The sequence below is a fragment of the Stegodyphus dumicola genome, chromosome 6 (assembly GCF_044657685.1).
Source record: "Stegodyphus dumicola isolate Sdum_Otavi_A_Nest chromosome 6, ASM4465768v1".
NCBI classification, from domain to species: domain Eukaryota; kingdom Metazoa; phylum Arthropoda; class Arachnida; order Araneae; family Eresidae; genus Stegodyphus; species Stegodyphus dumicola.
In genome coordinates, this window is record NC_140773.1 from 12,263,173 (window position 1) to 12,282,852 (window position 19,680).

A 19,680-nucleotide genomic window follows, 5' to 3' on the forward strand; every position below is an offset into this window, starting at 1 on the left:
GAACTGAATTTTATGGTTTAAGTGCGAAGAACATGATATTTAATAAATAAAGGTAACACAAAAAATGCTAAACAAACGCCCCTTTGGACTTAATTTAAAATCTGAAACCTTTCATTATTTTTTTTTGGGGGGGGGGGTCAAGAAAACAAAGTGAGCGAATTTAAAATTTAGTTAAATTCCAATTTTTACATGCAATATGTAAGCAATCATCAGTAGTTGTAATCAAGCAATAGATTACAATGAAAAAAATCAAATACTGTCTGTTGTGTGTCGGAATCTCTGAAAATAATTGAATCCTATTTACATTTTTGTAGTAAAAGACAATGATTCTCATATACTATATCCACAGAAATGCATATGCAGTCTTTAGCTACGCAACAGTTGGTTGTAAATAGATACGTTTTAGAAAAATGTTTTAAATGACACAAATACTCAGATTTTGGCTTTTTTAGAGTTAAATGACTAATTTTTTAAAAATTACGAAATCTAATTCTTTATGCAGCCTTATAGTTACATTAAATAAAAGTTTTATATATATTCTGAATTCCCCACCGCCATCGGAGGGCCCTCAGTCGACTTCGGCTTGGCCACATCTAAGGACAGAAGTGGTGGTCACTTTGTTATGGAGGCACCTAATAGGTGGGCCCTTTTTGCCTCCTATGAAATGACAGACAATTAGAACCATACCTTCTCCGGGATTCGGACAAGGACCCCTGGTGTCGCAGTCGACTTCCTTAACCACTGTACCGTCTGGGTGGCTCCTTCTGAAAAATAAAATACAAAAACATCTGATACCCTAAACACAAAAACTAACTTAGATATTTAATATCTGAGATAATATTCCAAAATCATATACAAATTTAAAAACGAAATATTGCATTGGCCGGTACAATAACACCGCTTGACAGAATTTAGGGCCTGCAAATGTTTTGAAATTGAGAAAGGAACCGGGCGGCAGAATTTTCACCGGGGGGGGGGCAAAAAGATTAGTGCTTGCCCTGCATTTATATGTAACTAAAAATGAAATATCAGTTTAGAAAAACTTTCCGATATTAACAGATTAACTGACGAGCATTGCTATGCAAATTATCCTGAAAAGTACTGAAAAATATAATTTTTTACAAAAGTAGAATCATATTTGCAGTATCTTACAGAATTCGTATTCTGGAAAGTAGTGTCCAACTGCTGTATTGACAGAAAATTCATAACATTATTTGCAAAAATAAAACATGAAAAGTATTTTTAGTTTAATAAATCTTCTGTTATATTATTAAATTATGATTCTTAAGAAATAAAACTCTTTGAAAATACAATTTTAGTACTTTAAAATTTATAAATTACTTGCGTGAAGCTTCTTTCGGCTTACAATATGCAACAAAGATATAGAAAATTACTAAAGAACATCACTGAATGATATTAAAGGCGAAAAAATTAATTTATTCTAATGTATTTTTAGCCAACAATTCAAAGCGAGCCAGAAAAGACATTTAAAATCCTTCAACAATTATCACATAAAGATCACCAAGGGGAACAAAAGGCATATATTATAAAGGCATAAGATATGTAGTATATAATAGTATCACAAAATGTTTTAAAACAAAAATATCTCAATATTATTTTCGCGTAATATTCTGCTGACACGTTAATCTATGATAGATAAAACGGTAAGAAATTTAGAACCTAAGTCACAGAGATTTGAAAGAAATGAAATTTAAAACCAGTTAAATCCCAAATTTTCCCATTTGTGTTTATATATATGTATTACTGTACATTGTTCTTGACTATACTTTTATTAACAGAGGGCTTACTCTTTTCTAAGTCGTTATGATAAATCCCTGATATGGAAATTTTATTCCTTTCTAACAATTTTTTCTTTTTCCTTCTCTTACTTGCACTACTATAATGTTTTCCAATTGTAAAAATAGAAAGTCAGTTACTATAAATTCTATAAATTCACGTTTTAGCAGATTTCAAAATTTCTATTGGCGCCAAACAAGCAGCCACTAGCGTCTACTTTTCCTTTTGAATTGCTGTCCTTTATTCTTTTGTACTTCCAGTGGTAAAATTATTGTTCTCTGTTAATTTTTAATATATTTTGTAAATAATTACGTTCAATTCACTTTTGAACTTGAGACTTGCAATTCTCTTCCGTTTCTCGACATTCTGGTCACACGTAACACATCCAACTTCAGTACTACGGTTTACAGTAAACCTTCATCGGTTTGCCTTCCACCACACTTTAAATCATGTCATACGACTAAACAAAAGTTAGCTTCATTTTATTCCTATGTTTTCTGTGCTCTTCAAGTTTGCTCCTCCAAACTATCCTTTAATGAAGAACTAAATTATTTAAAAGCAATAGCTATTGACAGGGGCTTTCCACCCAACATTATTAATCAAGCATTTAAAAAATTCTCATCTCAACACACTAAAAGGCACACTCTTGTTTCAGGAGATTATAAAAATTCCGTTATCATTCCCTTCTTTCAATCAATTAGCTATAAAGTGGCACGTATTTTGAAGAAATTTAACTTTCGGGTCGTTTATTCTCCCATCAATAAAATTACGAGTTCCATACTCAAGCACCCCATTCCGGATATGAATTCCTGGGGTATTTATAGGATTCCTTGCCAGTGTGGTTTAATTTACATTGGCCAAACTAAGAGAGCCTTAAAATTTCGCATCAAGGAACATGAGGCATCTGTTAGAAAAAAAGAAACACAGAGGTCTTCTGTTGCTCAACATTGTAGGTCCGAAATTCACACTTTCAATTTTTCTGCTGCCAAAATTATTCAAAAAACATCTTCCATTGGAGAACTGGATTTTCTAGAGGCATTTCACATTCAAAAAAATCTTTCTGTTCTAGTTAACGATCCTAATTCCAATCCATCTTTGCCTTCGGTCTTTAAAGAAATTATGTTTTAGTTCTGGTTTCATCAACAGATGGCGCCACTAGCCCGTTTTCTTTCCAGGCTTTTTTATCTTATCTAATCATCATATCCTCTCCCGTTCATTTGCGCTTTTGTAGCTGAGGATGGTGGTTCGATAAAACCATCGAAACTAGTCCTGTGAAAATTTGAAAATATAACGCTGATTTTTGTTGTTTAACTTCTGAATTAGTAATTAAGTTTTAATTTAAATTTTAATGTTAGTAAATTATGTACCTTTTACTTTTGCTTTTTTGATCATTGAATTTATTTCAGTTGGATTCGTTTTGTGTATTTTTATTTCATTTGAAAGGAGAGTTGCGGCGTTGGGGAGGCGTTCAGAGTTTTTGGATGAACTGTTATAATTAACTAATTTAAGATGGTTCATCAGCTAATTTTGGATGAACAGAAACGTAGTAGTTTTCCTAGGAGGAGGGATTTAATTGAATCCGACCTATCTCCTCTTAAAGACGTTAAAACAGATTTTAATTGTATTCCTCTTCCTATTTTTTGTATATATATATATATATATATATACAATTATAAATAATTAAAATTATAAAATTATAAATAATATTTTTATATATAATTATAAATAATTAAAAAGTATAAAATTATAAATAATATTTTTATATATAATTATAAATAATTAAAATTATAAAATTATAAATAATATTTTTATATATAATTATAAATAATTAAAATTATAAAATTATAAATAATATTTTATACATAATTATAAATAATTAAAATTATAAAATTATAAATAATGTTTTTTATATATAATTATAAATAATTAAAATTATAAAAGTATAAATTATATTTTTATATATAATTATAAATAATTAAAATTATAAAATTATAAATTATATTTTTATATATAATTATAAATAATTAAAATCATAAAATTATAAATAATATTTTTATATATAATTATAAATAATTAAAATTACAAATTATAAATAATTAAAAAATAATGTAAATTAAGTGGTAAAAAACTTCTTTATTTCCGCTCAATTTGCATTAATTTAAAAAAAATTTACACATAGAATAGGCATTTTTCCACCACCTCAGCTTCCATCAGAAATATAGACTGATTTAAAAGTTTTAATTATTAAATGAAGGAAGATTAATAAGGGCTGAGCTGTCTCTTTAGTTACGAACTAAACCAGTCCTTATTTCTTTAAATTAATATTATTATTCTCTGTATTTCCATTATTCAGTTTTCTAAATTTTAATCGACGTGCGTTAAATCATACATTTAATGTTTACTAATTTGCAAAACCTAATCTATCAAATTTAGTGCATTAAAATTTTTATTTTTACATTTATTTTACATATTTTAATGCATATTTTTTTGTTTCTTATTGGAAAACAGTAATTTAATAACTATATATATAGAGAGAGCTATTTTGTATTTTCGTCATATTATATAACATTTATTACTTAAACAAGCACATTTATTCCGAGTGAAACAATGATTTTTAACAAGTTAAAAATTCTTTAAACAACTATTTTATTAACGATGTAACAAGCAAAAGAACCGAATTAGAATCGGTAATGGCTATCCAGATAGCAGAGAAGACAAATTATTCGGCAAAAAGTTTACATTAATGCTGGGTCTCATATCTTACCGAACGTGGCAAGTCGTATGAGCATAATTATAAATTTCACTGGGTGAAAACGAAAATGAATTTGAAGATCTAGCTCATAGTTAATGAATCAATTTAATAATTTAAAGATTAGAGTGAAGCCAAATCGGGATAGTGATTGGTGATCGATATGTCGATCGATAATATCGATTAAGTTCATTTAAAATTAATCGATAATATCGATTGATTTTAAATGAAGTTTTAACGAAGCTTTTCTGCTTAATATCTTAATCCAGAACAAAATTTTGTCAAACTAAATAAAAATAGTTTTGATTCTCGACTTTTAGTAGAGCTGATAATTCAGTTTACGTCAGTTATTTCATTTTTGCTTAGTGAAATCAGAAAATCTAAAAATATGTTATTGCTTCAAGGAAAAAGTGGGGATTTTCGGTATAAAAGCAAAAAACAAATCATTTGCTAGCTGCTTCCACCCTGATTCGAAACACAGTCACGTGTGACCTTGTGCACGATTTAACTTCCTTATTTGATCTAGCTCCCATCTTTAAAAAAATTAAATAACCATTAGTTTCATTTTTTCTTACATAATTATAAGAACAAATTAAAATTAAAAAGATAAGAATACCTTGCAAGCTGTATGGGAAAAGAGAAATACGAGCGACTGGATGTCATTTTTCGATTTTGCTCTGGGATTATGGCAAAGTACAACGAAGATTACCTGCCTAGGCGGAAGGTTGGTTTTTCTGATTTATTTTATTATTGCAGGGCACTCAAGGGCTATCTGCCTAGGCGGAAAGTTGGTTTGGTTAACTTATTTTATTATTGCAAGGCCCTCGAGGGATATTTGACTAGGCGGAGGTTTGGTTTGGTTGGTTCATATGATTATGGCAAAGCACAGGCGGGCTGTCTGCTTAAGGAGAGGGATGCCTTTGTGGAGGACATTCATTCTAATGGTAACTGGCTTGTGGCACATTACTCAGGGCAAAAACACGAAAGCGCCCATACAGTCAGTCCGTTTGTCGCGATTTGAGCCCCAGTCAAATTATTATTTTTAGAGATTCCGAATGTTTACTGGCCGACCAGAGGCCGAGCGGTAAAATCACTCAATACTGGTAGTTCGGTCCGGAGTCCGAATCCCGGCAAACGGTCTGGCTGCATGGGTGTTTTTGAATTTTTTCTCTGGTGTAACGTGTAAAATACGAGCCAGTTTTCCTCAGACAGTTCTCCACAAAAGGCATCCCTCTCCTTAGGCCGACAGCCCACATGAGCCTTGCCATAATCAAATATACCAATACCATAGCAAAAGTTTAAAAAAAAGCAAACAAATTTAGATCTTTAAATTTTTTACTGCAAAACAAACATTATGACTGTTAAAGGTTAATTTTTTTAATAAGGAAAAGCAATACTTGTCATTATACTCGCCTTATGAAACAAATGATTTTAATATTATCTTAAATATTTCAGGATGAGGAATTGAATATAGTGCATTTAACTTTTTAAAGCATTAATGAACATTTTTCTAATTGAATATTTTATTCTTCAGGAACTATATGAAAAAAATATTTTTGTATTTAGAGTAATGTCTTTAAAGGAATAAAGTATAGGAAATGTCTTTAAAAATATTTCCTATACCTTGTTCCCATGTTTATTGTTTCTTATACCTTATTCCTATAAAAATCATTGTTTTACTCGGAATAAATGTGCTCGTTTAAATAATAAATGTTAGAGGTATAGGGGCAAGATAGGAAATGTCTTTAAAGACATTTCCTATCTTGCCCCTTTTGCAGTAATATTACATAAAATTATCTATTTATGAGATTTAATAAATTAAAAAAGATCATATGATGGACAATTATTTATGCATAAAATCATCAATTTACAAAATTTAATTAACGAATAAGTACGATTTAATAACAAATAATCAATTTATGGGATTTAATTAACGATAATGACTGAAAGGGATGTGATGGATTTATGGGAAAATTTTATGACCTTATAAAATGATCTATGACATTTTAAGAAATTTCTAACTGGAAAACTAGGTTTAGATTCAATATTTCAGAAAATAAAGCCTAAGTCATCTTCTTTTAGCACTTTTCAGCAATAAAATTTAAAAGAATCTTTAAGAACTAAATGTCTTCTTGAAATAAAGTTGTAAAGCAAGAAGCTAATTTAAATTCAGTATCTTTCCACGAACTACAAAAACCTGCTCCTTTAATGTTAATATGAACTTGTCTACATTTTCTAATTCAAATCTCGGTCATCAATCCAAAATTTCTCATTTCAAATAAGAACTATTAAATGTTTCATATTCAGCGTGATTGAATATGTGTCAAATAACAGTGTTTGAAATCAGAATAAATTCATAGCCAAATCTTAACAAATTCTCATGCAAATGATTCTGATAACAAATGCAGCTTCATCGGAAATATCCAAATTCAGCGTTCCCGAATTCATAGTGACTATTTTTCTTCGTGACGTCTGTACCTACGGACAGAATAAAAGACTCTTTATTCCAAAATGGGTTGTAAAATGGATTCAAAATGTTCGTTTTCGTAACGTCTGTCTGCACGTACGTACGTAATATGTATCTCGAATAACTCAAAAAACGGTTAGCGGTAGAACGTTGAAATGTTCTATATGAGACAGCACCTCTACTTCCATCACCGTTTTTTATTCATTTAGCAGAAGTAAAAGTATATATTTATATATATAAAGTCTGTGTGTTTGGTTGTCCGCTAATAATTCAGTCACTACTGTAGCTCTCGTCACCAAACATTTTACAATTCTTTTCTGGGTCCTAGAAAATACCGACGCCCACTTTTTTCCAAAAAAATGTAGCTAAAATCAGAGATATTAATTAAAAACTTGGAAGAACTATCATTTTCGCGCTCATTTTTCCGAGTGGCAACAGTCTCCCAAGCTGGAGATGAAAACCTGCTTTATTTCGAAAGCTGTTGCCACTGCTAGATCCTAGAGTTTGTTAATAAAAAATATATTTCTAAGTTTGAATAAAATAAAGATGAAATAAAGATGAAATAAAAACGAATGAATGATGAAACGATGAAAAAAATATGAAATTTTTATTAACAAACTCAACGATTTAAAAGCGAGCAATGGCAACACTCTACGGGAGAAAAAACATTTTTATCTCCAGCGCGCGGAACTGTGTATCGGAAATCCTAAAGATATGCTCATTTTAAAATTATTTTGCGACATTGCTATTGAACTGAATTTTATGGTTTAAGTACAAGGAACGTGATATTTAATAAATAGAGGTAACATACAAAACGTTAAAAAAACGCCCCTTTGGACGTAATTTAAAATCTGAAACCTTTCAGATTTTTTGCTATTGTTCATTGCTATTGAACTGAATTTTATGGTTTAAGTACAAGGAACGTGATATTTAATAGATAAAGGTAATACACAAAACGTTAAAAAAAGGCCCTTTGCACATAATTTAAAATCCGAAACCTTTCAGATTTTTAGTCCAAAGGGATTTGAATCCCGCAGGACTATTAGTTTCGTTTTGGCATTTTTCGTCGGACGGATAAATGTCGGTTCACTTTTCAAACTGTTGCCATAAAATGTTAGAGTCCTGCATTATATTTGAAGAAATTAAATAATGAAAATCTGCCTAAATGTATGTATATTTCTCACATTGTCATAAAATAACGGTACATAGAGTCATCGAATTTTGAATAACGTAATCCTCCAACGAATATGAGCATGTGGAAGACCAAATTTGAAATTTGTTTTATGATCGATTTCCTATTTTTTAAAACTTTGACGAATTTTTGATTAACAAACTCAAGGATTTCAAAGCGAGCAATGGCAACGTTGTGCAGAAAAAACATTTTTATCTCCAGCGCGTGAGTCTCTGTATCGGAAATTCTAAAGATATGCTCGTTTTAAAACTATTTTGCGATATTGCTGTTGCACTGGATCTTATGGTTTAAGTGCGAGGAACATGATATTTAATAAAGAAAGGTAACACACAAAATGTTAAAAAACGCCCCTTTGGACGTAATTTAAAATCTGAAACATTTCAGATTTTTTTTTTTTTTTTAATATAAAATCGAACGTTAATCATTTAACTTCACCTTGACCCACGCGTTCTACAACTAATTTTTATTTCAGTATTTAACATGTCTACCTATTTCTCCCTTTCTCGGCACTTTATACAATGGTCATTTTTCTTACTTTTCTTCTCTATTCTGCTATAGCTGACGCGAAAATTTTCAAGCGTATTATGAGTACTTGCACTATGAAGTATTAAGAAAAAGAGAAGAAAGTAGCTTAGAACCAATTGAAAGCAAGGTTCTGTGTTAAAAAAAAAACACCACCCCAATTTTTTTAAACATTAGTAACATGTTTGAATAGCATCTCCGAAGCTATGGGTTTTATTTACAATTCAAAATAAAAGGAAAAGTGTATAGAAGGTGGAAATTACGAATAACATGAAAAGAATCGGTCTATCACGTCGTTCCATCGCCAATGCAATGTGTGAGATGAAATAATCACTGCCCAGCCATAATCATCGCAGTCTTCGCTGGTGCCAATTAAAGAAGAAAGGCGTATTTTCTTAATTAGCCGCTCCTTTTCGCCGCGTGTGAACTGGGTCACAGCTGTACGTTCATTGGAATGAACGAAGTGCCAGAATGTACGAGGGCAGAGAAACTATTCTTCAACATGCACAGTAGCCAAGGAGATACAACAAGAATAAGTTAAAAAACGGTCACGTTTTACAAAGAGACGGGTTTGTTTGCCGATATAAGGTGGACTTGATTGGAGGAGTGATGGAGTGGAAGGATGACGCAATGCACCCTCATCTCACGAAAATAGATACATTGTAACCTTCTCCTGCAACTGGGATTCCAGGATTGGCATCTGATATTTTGTTTATTAACATGGGTGTAACATGGTATTTTTTTATGGAGAGAGGTTTTTGCGTTCGGATAATACACACAAAATTGTTTTACTTTTTAACATTTAAAAATGATGACGTTATATAAGATAAGAACACCTAAGAGGTAAGCTATATAATCCATTGCTTATATTGCTATAAAGAAATGTTGCATGAGAGGTAATGGGAAATTCCAAATTTTAACAAAATATATAACATTACCATTTCTTTTCTATTCAGGATTTACCTGTTGCACAACTGACGTTCATAAGCGTGGAAGATATTTTCAACTCTCTTCGCTAAGAGGGGTGAAAACATCTTTGCGTAAGATATTTCTAACTCTTTTTTGCTTCTAGACTATAGTAATAAACAAACCCAAAAAAGGATATATATTTAGGTTGCGTATTTTTATTACTCTTCATCGCATGTGCATATTTTGTTTTACTCTTCATCAAATGTGCATATTGTTTTTACTCTTCATCAAAGATGCATATTTTTTTACCCTTCATCAAATGTGCATATTTTTTTACTCTTCATCAAATACGCATACTTTTTTACTCTTCATCAAATGTGCATATTGTTTTTACTCTTCATTAAATGTGCATATTTTTTTACTCTTCATCAAATGTGCATATTGTTTTTACTCTTCATCAAAGATGCATATTTTTTTACCCTTCATCAAATGTGCATATTTTTTTACTCTTCATCAAATACGCATACTTTTTTACTCTTCATCAAATGTGCATATTGTTTTTACTCTTCATTAAATGTGCATATTTTTTTACTCTTCATCACATGTGCATATTATTTTTACTCTTCCTCAGCCTGAAAATGAGAAAGAGAACAAGATTAAGCACTGATTTTCCTAGATTCATTGTAGTTAAATTACAATATCTGGGTTTCTTATAAAAATTATCAGATCTAATTTACAGCTATGAAAGGTTTATAGGCAACCTGATATAGTAAAATTCTTCAAACTACAGAGACTTTAATGGCTTGATCATCTGGCCAGAATGCATGAATATCGGTGTTGTGAGAAAATCTTTCTGGCAAAACCCATGGGAACCAGACCTCGAGGTAGACCCTGTGAGATGGATCTATTATGTTGAAAATGATAAACTGGAAAGCAGTTACCGAAAGCAGAGACGTCTACAGAACGGCAGGGTTCACCCTGGCACCCTGGGTTGTCGAGCCAATAAAGAAGATAAAAAATTAGAAGTGTGTAAAATCACTGAATGTGGAAAATCTTATTCGAATTTTGTCATTATATTACTCCGCTGATCCTAACAGAATACAAGTTGCATTTACAATATACAAGATACTTCCTGTCAGATAGTCTGATGCAACAATTATACAGCCATTCACAGCATGAATATGTATGATTATTTCCATAACATCACCCCTTGAGAACTACATAGCACAAGTTGATGAATCGTAAGAAAAGCAACGAATTATATCTCATCATCAAAATAAGAAATTTACTACAGTCATCCAGTGCAGAAACAAAAACAAAAGTTCTATCTAAAGGTATTTTCTCTCTCCTTCCAGCATGCCTTTGCGTAACGGTAGAACACTCGGCGCGCATTCGAGAGGTCCAGGTTCGAGTCCCGGAGAGAGCATTGCACATTTCTCACATCTCCTGCTTCAAAATAACCTAAAGTTTCTACCAAATGATATTTGAATTTACTGAAGATATGAAGCAACTAAATGATTTTTAATAAATCGGAGAAATACACACTTTTAAAAACGGTAGAGGCATAAAGAAAGGTACGATAAATTAATTTTTTGACCGTCAAAATCAAGGAAAGAAATAGGTATGCCTGGTCCAGCCTTTTTTCTACAAAAGCGATAGAGTTGCGGGAAGAATCTAAAATATTTCTTGTCTGCCAATGCTTAACAATTCATTGCTAAACGTATATTACATCTAAATTGTTTACGTGCTGTTGAGTATTAATTCTTACATTCATCTTCAGATTACTGAGTGATCTCATCATCATGAGTGATCCATCTTATATTTATTTTCATTTTCATAAACATTCTAAGAAGCAAAAGAAGCTGTTTCTTGAAAAGTAAATTCCTTTACGTCTACAAATATTAAATGTAGACTATTCGCTTAGCTTTTAATAAATAAATATTACACTTGAAAGAGCAAAAATAGCTTTTCTTCTAATTAGAAGCAACTGAATCTTTAAAATAGTAAAAATTGTACCCGATAATGTATGACATTTTAAGCAATTTGAATAAATAATGAGAAATGTTTCAAGATTAACATTTTAACAATAGTTACAATAGAATTACAAAGCCAGATTCAACCCAGAAATATAAATTAGATTCAAAATTCAGTTTTTTTTTAGTCCAAAGGGGCTTTGTTCCTGAAGGACTATTGTTTTCGTTTTGCGATTTTGCGTCGGACTCCTATAAACGTCGGTTCACTTTTCAAACTGTTGCCACAAAATGTTAGAGTCCTGCATTATATTTGAAGAAATTAAATAATGAAAAATCTGCATAAATTATTGTCTATTTCTCGCATTGTGATAAAACAATGGTACATAGAGCCATCGAATTTTGAATGACGAAATCCTACTGCGAATATGGGCATCTGAAATCCCAAATTTGGAATTTGTTTTATTATAGATTTTATATTTTGTAAAACTTTAACGAATTTTTGATTTACAAACTCAATGCTTTAAAAGCGAGAAATGGCAACGTTATATAGAAAAAAAATACTTTTATCTCCAGCTCGCGAGACTGTGTATATCGGAAATTCTAAAGATATGCTTAATTTAACATTATTTTGCGATATTGCTCTTGAACTGAATTTTATGGTTTAAGTGCAAAGAACATGATATTTAATAAATAAACGTAACACTCAAAACGTTAAAAAACGCCCCTTTGGACGTAATTTAAAATCTGAAAAATTTCAGTTTTTTTTTTTTTTTTTTTTTTTTTTTTTTTTTTTTTTTTTAACCTGAGCCGTTCTTAGGAAAATTGTCTTCATTTTGATGGATTGAATTTACATAACTGGTCAGAGATATTTATGATTTATACAAACGCTCTGGCGAATGTTAACCTTGCTTAGCCTTAAGCGTATGAAGTAAATATTTCTTTAGTTTTGATTAATGAATGCTAGTTAAGAATAAGACATGGTACCAGATGGGTCAGAATCCGTTGGTGGTTATGGAAGAATGAAGGCTATTTAATTGGGGTCGACCAGCAATTTGTCATATAGCAATCCTTCTTCTCACTTTGAATACTGAGTCATCCAAAAAACGTTATGATTAACGATTTCTGATGGGAATCATAGTTTTTCTAGATTCTCAATCCAGTGTTTCTAAATCTGTGGCTGCAGATCGCAAATGGTCCACGAAACCAGCCCTTGTGGTTTCCCTAGGTTTCCAAATAAATAAATAAAATGTTATAAAGTATTTTCTATAATATACCTGAAAATTATTAAAAATTAATTATTAAATACTAATTATTAATTAATGAAATTATAGGTACACGTTATACGACGGAATATACAATACATAGTTCTTGTTAACGACTAATGAAAAGGGGAATTAATGAATACTTGTGAATTCTTTGGAATACTTATAAAATTTAATATATATACTTAGCTTTTATGCGGAGTGTTTCGAAAAATTTGCATTATTATATATTTCTCCAACAAATGTTCGTGGCTTTCAGCTCCTAATTAATCTCTTCTATTTCTCATTATTGTTATCGATTTTAGTTTTTCTCTCTAAATATTGTTAGGCTGAAACCTTTGAAATAAGGGTATAAATCGAATAAATCTCTTTTAATAACACAGAGAGGGAGATGTATCTCAAAAACATAATGCTTTGTGTGCGGTGGGACTGAAAAGGATCTGTATATTGTTAATTATTGGCCCAAAATTAAATAATTAATTCAGAAAAGTACAATCCCAAATGGCAGTTTTAAAAGCATAAATCGAGGCGAAGCTTGTAGAGTCATTAGTTTAATTGGAAGCAGAAAAGATGAAAAATATGCAACCGCCTTCGCCGGGAATCGAACCAAAGACCTCTGGAATACCGGCCCAGCGTGCTACCGTTACACCACGAAGGCACTCTAGGGAAGTGGGAGAAATACCTTATATACTCCCTTTTTTAAAGAGCGACTAGGGTTTTAGGGGACCTAGTCGCCAAATCCTGGGTGCGGAGAATCATCATCCACAACCCTTTTAGGTCGTGCGCCATTTGTAGAGTCATTAGTTTAATTGGAAGCAGAAAAGATGAAAAATATGCAACCGCCTTCGCCGGGAATCGAACCACGGACCTCTGGAATACCGGCACAGCGTGCTACCGTTACACCACGAAGGCACGCTAGGGAAGTGGGAGATATACCTTATAAGGCTTCCTAAATAAACCAATTATTGAAGTTGTACCTTCCACCATGACAATGCTCGTCCCCACATTTCGATGAATGTCAGACGAAGATTTATTGATTATATTGGCAGGAAGGTTTAGTGTCAGACTGCAAATTCCCCAGACCCTTCCCCCTCTAATTTTTATCTTTTCTGGCTACTTCAAAATTCTCCGAACAGCCTGGAGTGCATTTCTTTGGAGACTGTGAACTAGCACTAGGATTGGTTTGGTATATTTGATTATGGCAAAGCGATTTAGGACTATCTAGGATCTAGGACAAAAGATGCCTTCGCGGAGAAGCTTTCTAAAAGAAACTGGCTCGTATGTACGTTACACATATAAGAAAACTGCGAAAACGCCCCTGCAGCCAGCCTGTTCGCATTTATTCGAAACCCCAGATCGAACTACCCAGTGTTCAGCGACATTACGCTTGTTCGGTACCTAATGACTTTTTCAAGAAAGGAATTTTTCAGCTGCCGAAAAAATGGTAAAAATGTCCTGAAACAAAACAATACATGTACGATTTAACGACTTTTTCTATGTTTTTGTGCTTCTGCATTTGTATTTATCATAAAAAAGATACAAATCTTTTCAAATGACTCAGTATAAAACAAGAAGAATTAACGAAAAGAAAAAGGTTCAGAGAAAAATTTTGGAAATGCGTGTGATACATATAGATCCTCTAGTAAAGCACATTTTAGGCATGGAGCTGGTAAGTGCATGAATAACACAACAGCAAAATACAATACGGAGAGATTATTCCAAATTACCTTTGCGAACTTTCTGTAAAAAATAAAGCTGTTAAGAGTATACACTTCGTTCATAGATATCAAGATACTTTAACGAAGTGATAAATTTTTGCGACTTAAGAGTAGCCCTTGAGGCATTACAACAAGATTGCTCAAGACTCAACACTACATATTCATGTAATAACATGTTTCATGTAATTGACCACCAGAACGGAACCTGTTTAATGCAATGGATCTGTGTTCGTAATAGGAATCGCACATAGCAGATAATGAGATTGTTGACGAAATGCTCAAAAGGGCATAGCAGCTGAGTTATACAGATGCTGTTGGCACAATTTTCAACGATTTGGCTTTGCCATGAAAACAATTGGAATGCTTGGAAACAATTTTTTAACTGTAGCTATATTTCTGAATGTATAAATTATCGCCTGCTACTTGACAGTTTTGTTTCCATGCAAAATGATGGCACTCTTAAAGGAACAATGGATGGAGCGCTATATGTATCTAGTTATTAAAAGCCATTGCGAAAATCATGGTTTTTCCATATCTAAAGCTACGATGGGTAATATTGTTAACAAGAAAGAAAAATAACGTCAAAGTTTGGCTTCAAGTGGAAAATTTTTTCCAATTACATATCCAAAAAGAAACCAGAAAGCTATGAATGTTGAAAAGGTAAGATCTTTAATGTTAAAAAAAAATCCCCCAGGACACTTATCCAGATTAAAATGGAAGAAATGTTGTCAAAATAAATGACTCTTGGGTGTAATTGAATGGCTGCAATAAAAAGAGATCCATTTGTTATCAGCAAAGAGTAGATAAAACTTTTAAAACATCGTTCAAAGAACCTAAAGAAAGTCTTTCAAAGGGATTTATGATTGTTGCTGGTTTTCCATATAATGTCAAATTAAAAATAGAGTGAGTGGAAGAAAGTTTTACGATTAACTCCGCATATTATCAAGAACATATCTGAAACTCAGTTTTCAAATATGAAATATCTTTCATGAGACCCCATGAAAAGTGTCGGTTGCTCTAGACAGCAGGACGGTGGCCATGAAATGCCTTCTCTTTACCCACTTGCGTGAAATGTCCTTTGACTGCAGCAGCACATCAAACAGTAGAACTGCAACAAAACATACAAGCAACCAGACACACATGAGAAATCTACTGTTAATTTCCTGGAAAAACAAAATGGAACAAGAAACGGGTATCAAGGGTATACTTTCACTCATATCCCTACTAAATCTCCTGATGAATCTACTAAATCCCCATGGACATCTACGCTTTTGAACTTTAAAAAAGTGGATTATGGAAACATCGACTTACAACCCTTTCTGGGATTTAGAAAGCTGATCAAGAGGAATGGGATAAAATACCTCTTCCGATACTACAAAAGGCTTTACTGCCTTGAAAATTACGGTGTGGAAAGATAGGGAAGAATAAGAGTTATCAAATAGAAGATTTACAGCAGAAAACTTTTAGGGAAAATATTTTTATAAATACAACACAATTCGCCTAAAATGTGTGCGAAAATAACCTCTTCAATTCCTTTCTGAGTTGCCATAATAGCTAAAAAGATTCAACTAATAGGATATTTAGTTAGAGAGAGCTAGAGGTCTGTGAATTAATGCCAATACAGGTATAGTCCAAATCACTACAAACGTGAGAGTCTAGCATCATAAAAGAGAAGAAATTATCCACAAATAACTGTAAAATATTTTGATTGCAGAAATTTCCCTCACAGTGAGCTTATAGCAGAGCATACTTGGATTGATGTTGCAATATTGGCAGCATTTCGCAACATCCATGGCACATCAAAAGGAAAATCTTTCTTTAGGGAAAATTCCTGGAACTGCTTTGACATTTACACAAACATTACATTAGCTAACAAATCATTAACACTCTTGAAATATGTAAATATGTAAATGAAAATTAGTTCATCTTTTTATTTAAATTAACTACGTACAAGTTTCGGATCATGTGACTTGGATCCTAGGACAGCAAAAAATATTAGTGTCGCATCTGTTAAAAAGGCTGACCTTGAAAAAGAAATGATTGAATGGTGTAATACTACAGTTTTATCATTAATTATAAATCCGTATGCGCACTTTTAACTCAAACTGCTTACAAATAATTCTTATTTTGATGAACACAGTTTTATATTAGAGCAAACTTACGTAAAAAGAATTTATTAGTCTTTTATAACTATTAAAATCCTTTATTTTATTTAAATTCAGTCTTAAACTTTCGTTTCCTACTGATCTTTAAAGAAAATTGACGGTTTTATTTTTTCCTCGTTTTCGAATTTCTCTTATTCATAAGTAATATAAGCCTCTATGTATTTTCATGCCTGCGACGATAAATAGATAAATTTGTGTAATTGCATTTATAGTATTTATTATTTCCTGGGATGTAATACAGATTATCAAAAAGTCATAGAAATATTCAATCTTTTATTAAATTCAGATTGTTAAGAAAGTCCTTTATTTAAATAAGAAAGTAATAAAGAATAAAAAGTCTTCTTATTTAAATAAGAAAGTAATAAAGTTAAGAAAGTCCTTTATTTAAATAGTAAGTAAATAAAGAAAAAATTCCTTTATTTACTTACCATTAAAAAATCCGTAAAAAGTCCTTTATTTTATTTAAATACAGATTGTCAAAAAAAAAGTCATAGAAAGTCCTTTATTTTATTTAAAATCAGTTTTAAATTTTTGTTTCCTGCTGATCTTTAATGAAAATTTGCAGTTTTATTCTTTTCTCATTTCCAAATTTCTCTCATTCATAAATATGAGCCGCTATGTCTATTTTTTGACATCTCTACAAAGATAAATTCAGATATTTGTGTAACTGCTTTTATAGTAGTTATTGTTTACTGGAATGTAATACAGATTATCAAAAAAAGTCAAAAATCCTTCCTTTACTTACCATTAAAATTTCCTTTTTCGATGCAGATTGTCAAAAAGTCATAGAAATGTTCAGTCCTTTATTTTATTTACATTCGGATTGTCAATTTATTTAAAAATATTTTTCATTTGCTTGCCATTGAAAAAGTCCTTTATTTTATTTAAATAAAGATTGTCAAAGAAAAGTCATAGAAATGTTCAGTCCTTTATTTTACTTAAATTTTCGTTTCCTACTGATCTTTAATGAAAATTTGCTGTTTTATACTTTGCTCATCTCCAAATCTCTTATTCATAAATAATATAAGCGATATCTCTATGTTACGTCATATTACGAAGATAAATTCATAAATTTGTGTGATTGCATTTATAGTATTTATTATTTCCTGGGATATAATATAGATTGTCGAAAAATAATCGTAAAAATATTCAGTAGAAATTTAATTTTAGTATCGAAAAATCTTCCATACTTTCACTTAAATTATACAATGAAATCTGCTTGATCCATTACCTGGAAACAAATAATTTCTCTTATGCTCTTTTTCGTCTCTAATCAGCCCACCAGCGGCCGAGCGGTAAAGACGCTGAACACTGGTAGTTCGGCTGGCTGCATTGGCGTTTTCGTGCCTTTCCCCATGTGTAACGTGTATACGAGCTAGTTTCCCTTAGAAAGTCCTCCACGAAGGCATCCCTCCCTTCAGGCAGATAGCAATCGTGTGCTTTGACATAATTAAATAATCCAATCCATCCCTAATCGAGAGGAAATATTCTTCTATTATAATTTTATATTTTGGCAAAACCATTTAGTTTCGAGACTCTATTAATCCGATTTCAAGTTTTGATAAGATATGAGAAAATTTCATAATAGGAATTTATTTATTTATTTCCTAATCAAATCAGTATCTTAAACAGAGACCTACTTCGTGATAAGTGAAAGTACAGATGCCTGTCCGCACATTTTTTGACGATTTTATTGGTATTTACAGAAATATTTTGCCTAAAGGTTTTTGTGTTTGAAATGTTCTGTCTAATAACTCTTATTCTTCGCTATCTTTCTAAGCTTTTTGCAGTATCGGCAAACGTGTTTTATCTCCATTCCTCTTGAACAGGTTTATAAAATCCAAGGAAGGCTGAAGGCCGACTTCTGGACAGTCCAATTTTCTAAAAGTCCAGAAGCGCAAAAATCGGTCGGTGATATATATTAAATACCTATATCATCCAATTAATAGGGATATGATCATTTGGAATTTATTTTATTATCTGTTTCATATCTTATAAAACTGGTACGTGAGAGGAAATAAAGCAGAGAAAATATCGCAGTTCTAAAACATCGTCATACAAAATATCGTCTTCGAAAATAAAGCGGTTCAAAAACTTCGCAGTTTAAAAACATCGTCGTCGAAAATATTGTTGTAAAACATAAATTGCCTACAAATCATCGCATGACGATAACGTCGCAGAGCTGCGTTTTTCAGCCTTTAATAACTGTAAATGGATATTCGCATAATGATTTCTGAGCGCAAGATGGAAAGAAGGATAATTTTTACTTTCATATTTTTTATTATCTAATCTCTACATACAATAAAAGAAAGAGTCTGTGTATATTTCGTTCGTGCTTACGCGTAAGCTAATAGACCCAGGACTACGAAATGTGGTATATAGGTGCATTTAGACATCAGTGCACCCCGAAGAGATTTTTTTCAAAATTCGAATTAATAGGGATATGATAATTTGGAATTTATTTTATTATCTATTTCATATCTTATAAAACTGGTACGTGGGAGAAAATAAAGCAAAGAAAAAACATCGCAGTTCTAAAACATGGTGATACAAAATATCGTCGTCGAAAATAAAGCAATTTTTTTTATTTTATCTTTTCGATTTTATCGCATCATTTTGAATAGTTTCATTCTTTTAGAAATGTGGTTTGTGCAACAATTTTTCATTCACACTGCTGACTGTTGAAAATATGAAATGATTTTTACTTCCTTGTACGAAGTAAAAAGGAAGTATTGTAATCGCGAAAAAGTTTCAGGAAGCATATTTCAACGAAAATATCCATTTTGACCGCTATCGAATGCAATTTAACGATGTTTTTGCGTCATATCTGTACGTATGGACAGAATAAAATACTCTTTTCCTTCAAAAAAATTATAAAACTGCTTTAAAATTAATTCTGAAGAGAACTTTTCGTGGCGTCTGTACG

The 19,680-nt window shown here is 31.6% G+C and overlaps 1 long non-coding RNA gene across 1 annotated transcript in view; it reads right to left on the bottom strand.

Annotated features, from left to right (window-relative positions):
- Positions 1–484: 484 nt before the first annotated feature.
- LOC146996672 (uncharacterized) overlaps positions 485–19,680 on the bottom strand; it is a 30,503-nt gene continuing 11,307 nt past the window's right edge. The window contains exon 2 of the long non-coding RNA XR_015041448.1: positions 485–764. This is a non-coding gene — a long non-coding RNA (uncharacterized LOC146996672). The remainder of the gene's footprint in view (positions 765–19,680) is intronic.